Source organism: Scatophagus argus, chromosome 9 (assembly GCF_020382885.2).
Source record: "Scatophagus argus isolate fScaArg1 chromosome 9, fScaArg1.pri, whole genome shotgun sequence".
NCBI lineage: Eukaryota > Metazoa > Chordata > Actinopteri > Scatophagidae > Scatophagus > Scatophagus argus.
Genome location: NC_058501.1, coordinates 6,448,689 through 6,458,512, shown reverse-complemented (window position 1 = coordinate 6,458,512; position 9,824 = coordinate 6,448,689).

Here is a 9,824-nt window from a genome sequence, read left to right as displayed (position 1 = left end):
TAGGTTACTCAGTGTGTTTTTTGTTTTTTAATATTTTAATATTTGAATAGTCATACTCTAGAGATAAGAACATGACTCCTACAAGCTCATCTGTGGTAAGCTCAGACACTTTCCCACTCACAGCCACAGTCTCTTTCTCCTCTTTTAGCCCAGTGTGTGTGTAAGTGTGTGCATGCTGACTGCCCAAACTCCTGTCATCCCTGCCCACCCAGGTAGTTCTTCAGAAGTACACCATGGTAACCTCCTCTGCCTACTTAAATATGGCACTGCTGAAATGCCTGTGTCTAACCTAAAGAGAGACCAAAACGACCTTACAAGAAAACATGCCATCAAATTGTATTTAAAATTTCATCCAAGCATGTTCGTATGCATTTCTCTATGTACATTGTAAAGTAATCTTTTAATCTCGTCACTTTTTTCTGTAATTTAGTCCTTACATTTTTTTTCTCCAGATTTTACCATTTTTACCTTCTGTAATAACCTCAAATTACCTGTCTATAAAGTACTTTTGCTGACAGTGGCGGAGTCTGCCACTTCCATGCTGTATTAAATTTTCCTACCAACACACAAGTGCATCACAGGAAACAGTGCAGTAGAAAGTGTTACTATTTGCAATGTGATCTCATTGGTATCAGCCTCACTGTTACTGTTCACTCTTCTACAGATGTTTCAGAACTTTATTAAGTTACTACTAATGTGTAGCTGCTGCTGCTTCACATTAAAGCATTCAGATGGCAAGTGCACCGCTTCCAGCTCCTCAGCAAGGTCAGCCAACCTTACTGTGCTTTGTCGTGCAGGACAAAACTATAATCACGTCACCCTTGCAGTTATTACAATGCTAGAGAGAATGTGCTTGTACGGTGATATTGTCTCCACTTGCTTCTTATAAAATTCATTGTGTCCATTATTTTTTAAAATGAAGTTTATTTTTTTCTTGATTTTAGTGACTCGCACGCTGTGTGTCTAATTTGCAGAAAACAAGGAAGATACAGCGAGCTGTATCTTCAGAAACGTATTATGTTTCTGCTACACAAACCTAAGTTATGTGTATTTTTTCAGACTTTCTACTAATCTTTCATTTTTCATTTAACTTTAAGTAGGAAAATCACTTTTTGGTTGAAATGGCATGAAATGACACATGCCACAGGTGACAAGGAGCTACAACTAGATATTGCTTTAAATGAAGTGGTCACAAGCCAAAAAGATTTAGAATCTCTTTTGTGTACGATGAAGTGGCTGTTGGATCTCATTTGACAGAAAAAAAAAAGAAGTTACTTTTCACCTTTCCTCCTCCAAATATTTGCTACCGCTTTTGTTCCTGACCGTTTGCACTCCCACACAGACAAACCAGAGGGAAGATCTGCAGTTTCAGAGGAGGAAGAACTGTTGGAGCGTGTAGCACAGTGTCAGAACAAGCTGTGTCTAAACGTCTAGATGTATGTTTACACAATCTAATGCACAAGTTCAAAGGTGAAGGGGAAAAGGCCTTTTAATGTTTCCGGGTTTATTTATTCAGCCTAGAGCCTGGCTAAGGACTAACTCCCACCCACCCTCACTTCAGGCCCTCCTACAAGGGTTCCCACCTCAAATGACATCGCAAAGCCTGCGATACGATTGGAGAAGAGCACAATGTGGTCTGTGTGAGAGGGAAAAAAAAAAAAGAGAGGAGCTGTAACTTCTATCCACATGTTTTCCAAGGCAAGTTAAGTACACACAGTAGTATATAAGGGCAATAAATCAGCAAACAGCAGACCACAACAGTCCCGCTCGTTTCTGCTCTGGGCTCAGGGGGTGTGTGTTATCGATTTCAAATAGCTCATGTAATTTTCTTTACAAGCACAGATCTCAAAGTTTAATAAGTTGTTTCATTTTGAGAGGAGAAGTGAAATCTGAAATTTGTGTGGAAACTTGTGCATCTGAATTGCCCATGTATAAAAAAAACTAAACTGCGTTGCTCTCACTCTGAGCAGATGTTGAAAATAGTATAAAATGTGCCTACACACACACACACACACACACACACACACACTATAAAAATTGTTTTAGGTAGGCAGACGCAGTATGCCAAACCTTAACTGTTGTTCCTGTGAGCAGTCAATCATAAAGAGTTGAGCCATTTTATTTGGCCAACTCTCTGTTAGTGGAAAGTGTTGGCACTCTGGCCAGAGGCTCATAAAATTGACATGTCTGTAAATTCATGCATTTATTGACACAAATTAACAGATGCAATGCCTTTCTCCGCTATTTCATTCTGTACTTTTCTCTACATTCTCAACCAGTTGGACAGCTTTTGGATGAGGTTCCCAGTCTAAGGGAAGTGCGTTTTTCTTCTCTTTTTTCTAGAGAGGCAAGTTTCAAAACCTTTTAGTAGAATGTTGCAGCCAGACTAAACAGAAAACAGAAAAGTTTACTGTGCACAGATGCACTCAAGTTCAGTTTGAGTCCAGGAACTGAAGCCAAAGAGTCATGGCTGACTGTATATTATGGCTATCAGGGGGCTCTCGTCTTTAGACAAGGACAAACCATTACATTATGCAGTGGGGAGAATATTTTTGAGGGGACAGTTTGAAACTCAGCGCTGGTGCTGTGTGTGTGGATTGTGCATGTGTTGTGTGTGTGTTTGTGTAGCCTTCCTGCAGGTGATCCAGTTTGTTCCCACACTCCAGATATATGCAGGTGAACTTAAATTTTGCTCAGTGAGTCTAATCTTTTGAAACGCTAAATGCAAAAATAGAGGCATAGGAAAAAGACGGACAACAAAAATATTAAAACATGCAGTCGTAGTAAATTCCACCATCTATCTGCAAGTTACAAATACCAAAGGCAACACACTACAGTACTTATGAACACTGTTTCTGATCTAATGTATTTAATTATTGTGGTTGGAGTCCTAGAGACCCTGAGTCCTCCTTAATGGACACAAACTTAACATTGTTGTGTCACCATGATACTTCATCACTTTCCCTAACTGTATGAGAATTAATAGACGTGATTTTGAACTGATGACATGAAGGTCTGCAACAGAACATGATGCATTACGTTATTCGGTTTGAGGTCTCAGCTGTAAAACATGGAAAAATACAATGGGTCATTTTCTCTACATATGTGATTGGTTTCCGCAGTGCTTTTTAAGCAGCGCTATGTCTCCAAAACCACAACTAAATCTGTTTAGATTTATGTCATTAAACTTTTGTAACAGTTTGTTCATAACATCATTGTGTGGAATAACAAACTGTGGAATTCTTTGTCTGTGAATGTGTTTTTATAAAACCTTAAATTTCCTTATCTGACCTTGTAATAATACTTTGTGGTCATTACCATTTTTTTAATTCAAATATATGACACATTGGGAAAAAAAATTACATTGATAATTTTCTTCATATTTGTTTTTAACAAGGTCGGGGCCAAGAATATAAAATATACTTGAAAGGAAAAGATATGAATATAATAATTATTAATTTTATTTTTATTTTTTTTCTGTGTGAACCAAAGAATGAGGATTTAATACGAAGTTTTAAAAAATTCTTATTTAAAAAAAGTAAGTGTTTCTGCCTGACTGTTTGGTTTGTTTCAAAACACAACTGGACTGATACCTTGTCCAGAATCTGGTTTCTGATCCACTAATGATCCCACCCAGTATCTGGTAGCACTGTACATTACGCGTTAAGCATGCTATGAATTATGTGTCAAGGTTTTAGCCCGAAATAAAGTCTTTTCATGTTCCAAACTGTTGGGTAGTGAAGGAAGTATTGTCTCTCACATGGCTTTTGGTGATGAGTTATGGTTCTTGAGTAATTTTGCTGTGTTGGATGTATTGAAATGATGCATTGACGCAACTCCTCCCCTGACATAAACCAAAGCACCAGACCAAACAGACTGCAGGCTTGAGAACAAACTAACTCTGCATTCCCAACCTCATTTTCTCAATTTCACCCTCACTTGTCCCCTCCTCTCCACACTAACGAGATGAGCCAGTCGCTGGACACCCTGCTGGCTGCAGAGAGCATTGCCTCTGCAGGACAGGTGAGGAGCAGGCTTTTGCCGATCAGCCTGGCTGGAAATCAGGAATGCCCTCCTGCTCCACCTCTTCCTCCTCCTCCTCCTGCTCCTCTCTCATCGTTCTTCCCTTCCTAATGGCTCATACCAAACTCACCAGGAGATCTGTGACCGCACCATCCTCAGACCATGAGAAGACTGCCACCAACTTCCCCAGAGGTGGAGGATTATGTGTGCAAATGCTTTGCATCTGTGCATGCCAGAGTGCTCTTTCTACATAAGCTAAATGTAATGGAAGGCAGTCTCATGTCCCCAGAGGTTAAAGTTTCATGCAGAGAGCATCAGTCTTGGGAGAGCAGGAGTTTTCATTCATAGACTATGGATCATAGCCTGTAGGGAGGCGCTGGCGCAATTGAATTGCAGTCTTAGAGAAGTGAATGGCACTCTGTCATGAAACTGTGTCCATCAATGCACATGCCTGTTAAGAGGTTTTATTTTTTTTTAAAAAAAGATGTTTCACTACTGTTCTGGTATTTTTATTATTTTATTTTATGAGGACATCACCCCCTCCCCCTTCCATTTATTTGCTTCAGTTTACATTCTCTTTACTGCCTCTTCTCCAGAGTTCAGCTGGAAGTGCTCTGTTTTCTCCACAAGAATTTTACGACTCTCTAACAGAGTGTTGAGACACAAAACACTTGAGCAGCGCTGGAAAAGACGTCGAGACGGGACTGACAAACAGGGACACAAAGCCTTGGAGGAATGAGAAGGAGAGAGATGGAGACAGGCAGGAAGAGTGTGTGTGTTTGTGCGTGCGTCTGTGTTCGGCCAACATATTTCAGCATGATGATCAAGCATTTCTACTCGTTATTTAAAGTCATTTCCAAATCTCACAGGAAGTGCGCATTTGGCTTCCACAGGACATGTGGTGTTAAATGTACCTGCTCTGCCCAGTTGTGCTTCAATTTGAGGTTCATGAGCTACATCTCACATGCTTAATGGTTCACAGCAGCACTGCAGCATCTGTTCAGTGTCTGTCTGAGGGTGGATATGCATTTTTTGGGCCAATAAGTGCACAAGTGACAGGGGTGGATGAAATAGTTTGTCCTAGATTAATCAGATTCATTGCAAAAACCCTGCAATCCTAGAAGTCTAAAGAGAAAGCCTGGATCTTAATTCAAGACTTGCATTTGAACCTCTCTGAAGTAGACAAAGAGGTAATTTTCAAAAGCATCTGGATCCGGCAGCAAAGCAGGCTGAGCAGTGGAGTAGGTTCCCATCCACAGCCCCTCTCCACCCAACCCCCTTTCCTCTCCAACCACCACCCTCGTCTGTTTATCATAGGATCTCCAACACACAATCAAACATGAAAGGATGAGTGCTCGCAAGAGCCTTTTTAGATTTTGTGGAAATGTGACATCTCTGGAAACATTTATCCTGTCATAGCTGCTGCTGCTCTTCAAAGAGCGCCGAGAGGAATAGATTAATGTCGCTTCTGTAACAAACCTTCTTCCTGTCTGTCCTCCTTTCCTACTAAACATATATCTACTGTAACCATGCACAGAGATTACTGATTGTATGCTAATAACGCAGCAAATCATTTGAAGATGTGTGTGTGTGTGTATCAGCTTTATAGTGACTATTATTTCAAACTGATAAAGCATGTGTGCCAGGCTTTTGTATTAACTGGGTGCAAATATTTGTTTCGGTTTCCCACAATCTAAAGTTAAAATTATTAATTTATGTCTGAGTTATGCCAACAAAAATAGACTCAGTGTGCACATTGCTAACAAGCTTCAGTCACTACACTGGTCCAGCTGTCAAATTTAAGTGAATGTGAAAATTTGCTTTTTGATACCCAAAATCTGTGGAGTGAACCTTTCGGTGCTAAGGTCATTTTGTGACATGTGTTCAATGCTTCTTAACTCCAGATCAACTCTTCTGTAGTTGTGCCTGACCGTTGACCTCTGGAGATGGAAAATTAAGAGACTTTTCTTGTAGCGATCTCACACTCACAGTATTGGTGTTTGTGTTGAGAACCAGCCACTTTTTGTGTGACAGTGCAGCCCTAATGCATGGCCAGACATCACATCACTGGCTGTATCTTGTTGACATTACTGCTCTGTCACTCTGAATGTTGGCGACTCCAAATGGTAGCAAGAGGGAACTGATTAAACTTCAACATGTAAAAACACTAGAATTCAAGACAAACATGAGAAGTTTTATGCCAAAGGGAGGGAGACAGGACATTATTATGATGACTCTAGTTTTTCCTGGAAGTTTTATTATGTCCCCTGAGTGGAGACATTAGACATTCACATGGGCAAATACAGTGAATCCATGACATCTCAAATGGCAGCTTCGTGGTTTTTGGCTTGGATACGTGTAATCCAATGAAATATCCATTTCATAATATTTTTACCAGAGTACATAAAGAAATGTGGTGTGTGGAGTCGAGGTGCGGCCAAACTGTTGTGTGGAGGCCTGTTGCACGGTCCACTTTGTAGCATGTGGATAGCAATGACGTTCACTCCACCATTGCCACAGAGTCTTATGATCAGGGGGACCAAGAGTCCCAAGCTTTTACCTCATTTACCTGAGGTTAGGGGAAACCTTGTTGGGGTTTAGTTCAGGTGTCCAACAGAGGACCAGAGATGCAAGTACAAAGCTAACGTTGACTAGTGTTGGTCCTCTTTAGGTTCGATGATAAAGTAATCAAACACTTATGGCTATTTTCAGTGACTGTCACTAATGTAATATGAATTGATGAACAATGTATAATAACAAAGCTGATAATGTGGCCACTTTTCCAAGTCTTATGAACCACTCAATAAGAGGGAGATTCTGTCTTTTTCCATCCACTCGGTAAAGTCTGTATACCCCCCATTATGACTGTTTGGATCAGTTTTGCATTCTTTCAGTCTTTCACAACTAATGGTTCACCCAACACATATGCCATGGGGAGAATTTGTGGTGGGGAGTTGGGAGAACGTTGTATTGTTGGACAGACCACCTGTATTAATATAATATTCCAACAAGAATGGAATTATGTGTGCAGTGCCAGAAAAAAAATAAACTATATTTCACTTTATTTCAATCAAAATTGTTAATCTTCTAATTCTTCATCTGACCCCTTGTGGTCAGCCAGAGGTCAGATGAAGAGTGGCTGTAGCAGACAGCAGATACAAACTGGGATGTGAAGTGCTTTGCTAATATAGACAGACTTTAATAAAGAAAGATGAGAAAGAGAGACAAAAATAGGAGGCAGAGAGGGTCAGACACAGAGAAAGGAATGCTGTTTACTCATTGCACTCATCCATAAGAGGGCTCCATCTCAACAGTCAGTCAGCCGGACGTTGCCTTGAGTTCAGCACCACATCCAGCCAACACCACCACCACCACCACCACCCCTTCTCCTCCCCCGAATTCCCCCAACCCTAAACCGCCACCACTTTACCAACACAAAAAGATGCAGCACGGCACTTTCCTTTTCACCCTAGCATGCAACCCCCCACCCAACACACACACACACACACCCCTGGCCTCCCCCTTTCCCACCTTTGTATCAGTTGAAAGGCATATGGTTACTGCCATCCGATTCCCCTCGGCTGAAAGTGCCTTTCACTTTACCGCAGTTCACAAAGAGGTCAGACTACGGCAAACAGAAATATTGTGTGAGAGCTCACTTTTTTGTGCCTGAGCTAAGAGATGTGAGAGACGCAAGAATAGCAGGGGAGAGAGAGTCCCTGATAAAGTTACATCTGGTCAAACAAACCTCACTCCATTCCTCATGCCAGAGCAGGAGAATTTATGTTGTAGTGAATAAAGAGCGGTATTTGAGAGAATTGACAGAAACTAACCTCGGACATGGTCAGCCATATATCATTCACTCAACTCCACATCCATGCACTGAGATTTCTACCCAGGTCGGATTTCCTGATGTAGTTCAAACAGCTGCAGTAGAAAATTGATGTTTGGAGCCACAGCCGTGGGATTTTCAGTAAAAGTCAAATGGTGACAAATTCAGGAATGAGAAGACAAGGGCATCTTGTCTGAGGTGTCCATCACAATGACAAAATCAATCGTGGATGGGCAGGTAGGAGGTGTCAGAAATATCACAGTGTGTGTAACATGATGAGGCAGTGTTTCAGTCACAAACCCCTGGGTCCTCTGGGCTATCTAGTCTCTTTAGCTCTCTTTGTGCTACTCTGGCAAATGATTAATAATGAGTGTTCCTCTGCTGACCTTGTTTGTTAGAAGACTTGTACCTGACAACTTTAGCGCACAAAAGGAAAACCATTTCTGACACAGACAGGGCCCTACTCCAGTTTCCGAATGTCTCCCTGTGCCGATTAAATGAGTCATACAATAAGTTGATCTCTTTGAAGCTTTGCAATCTCTACCCCAGTGTCCCTATTGTTAACCTTAATAATTGTAGCCATGAGTTGCAGGGTAAATTTTCAGACCACAGCCCTGTAATTAGACTGCCTATTCAGGCACCAATTTATGACCAATATTTTACTTGGCATAAATGCTACACAGCTAAAGATTTGATTTCCAAACGAGAACTCTGGGGAACCACACCAAAACAGCCTCTGGAAAGAAACCACACAGCCAAAGAGTCCTCAGCACTTCAAACACTTCACTGCAAGCTAAAAGATATTAATTCTGAAAAGCTAACTGGTGTTTACTTTGCTCTTTATGATGGTTCCTTTTAGTAGGATAACATTTGGTGAGAAAGTGTCAGACTTGGTTTTACTCGAGGCCTGCAGCTTCCCTGCAGACCAGGGACTCCCCCCACTGGGGAACAGACTGACGACCATCCTGGAAGCGTGCCTTGTTCCACGGGGCCATCAAACATTTATTCATCTCACAGGCTGCTGCCAACAGCCTCGCTCACAGCCGTGGGCGCTGCAGTGAGCTGGGCGAATGAAGGGCACGTCAGGCTCTCAGTTGTGACAGTCGTATAAAAGATAAAGCAGTAAATTCATATGCAATCCTGTTTCAGTGTGTGTAAACACAAACAAACATGCAATTGTGCGTATGTGTGTGCATTAGGAAATGCTGAGATGAGTTTTTTTTGTTTTATTTTTTTTTACCCCAGAATGGAAGACTGCCTTGCACCATAAATCTGTCCCTCCTTGGGAAGACAAAATGAAAATGGCCCCGTCATAAAACATCTGTAATGGCTCCATCCACCACCAACACATAATGGGGCAATTACTAAGAGGGGGGCTGGGACAGCATGAAGCCTTTAGCACTCTTTGGTACACCACATAACATTCTGGTGTATGTGTTGATATCTCATATTCATACGTATGTATATGCATATGCTGGTGTTTCATTCCAGCTAAGAAGTAAAGATCTTACAAGATGCACAGAGTGAACAATATTGGATAGACCTCCATGTTTACCTGTTCATTGACCCTGTTCTACAAAAAAAACACCCTGTCGATCATGTACAGTGACAGACAGGCACATTTAATCTGAAATTGCATTATTGATGCCTGATCTTTTGCATGGCCCAGCCTGAGCCCGGTGTCTTCCACACCTCGTAATCAAGTATAATTGAGGTTAACTGTACGGCACGGCTGAAACGCTAGACAGGTAAGCTGCAGCCTCTCATGATTAATGTAGTGTGTTAGTGTTCTGGGCTCTGACCTTTTGAGATAGGCCAGGCACCATTTTTAAGTGAAAGCTCTGCCTCTGCCGACTTGTGGAGTTGTCCATCAAGTCCTCCTGCACCCCACCAAACTCCACCCCACCATCACCCCCCCCAAAGTCAGATCCTTGTCTTGCTGCCTCATTGCCCCTGACCCATGTTTGTT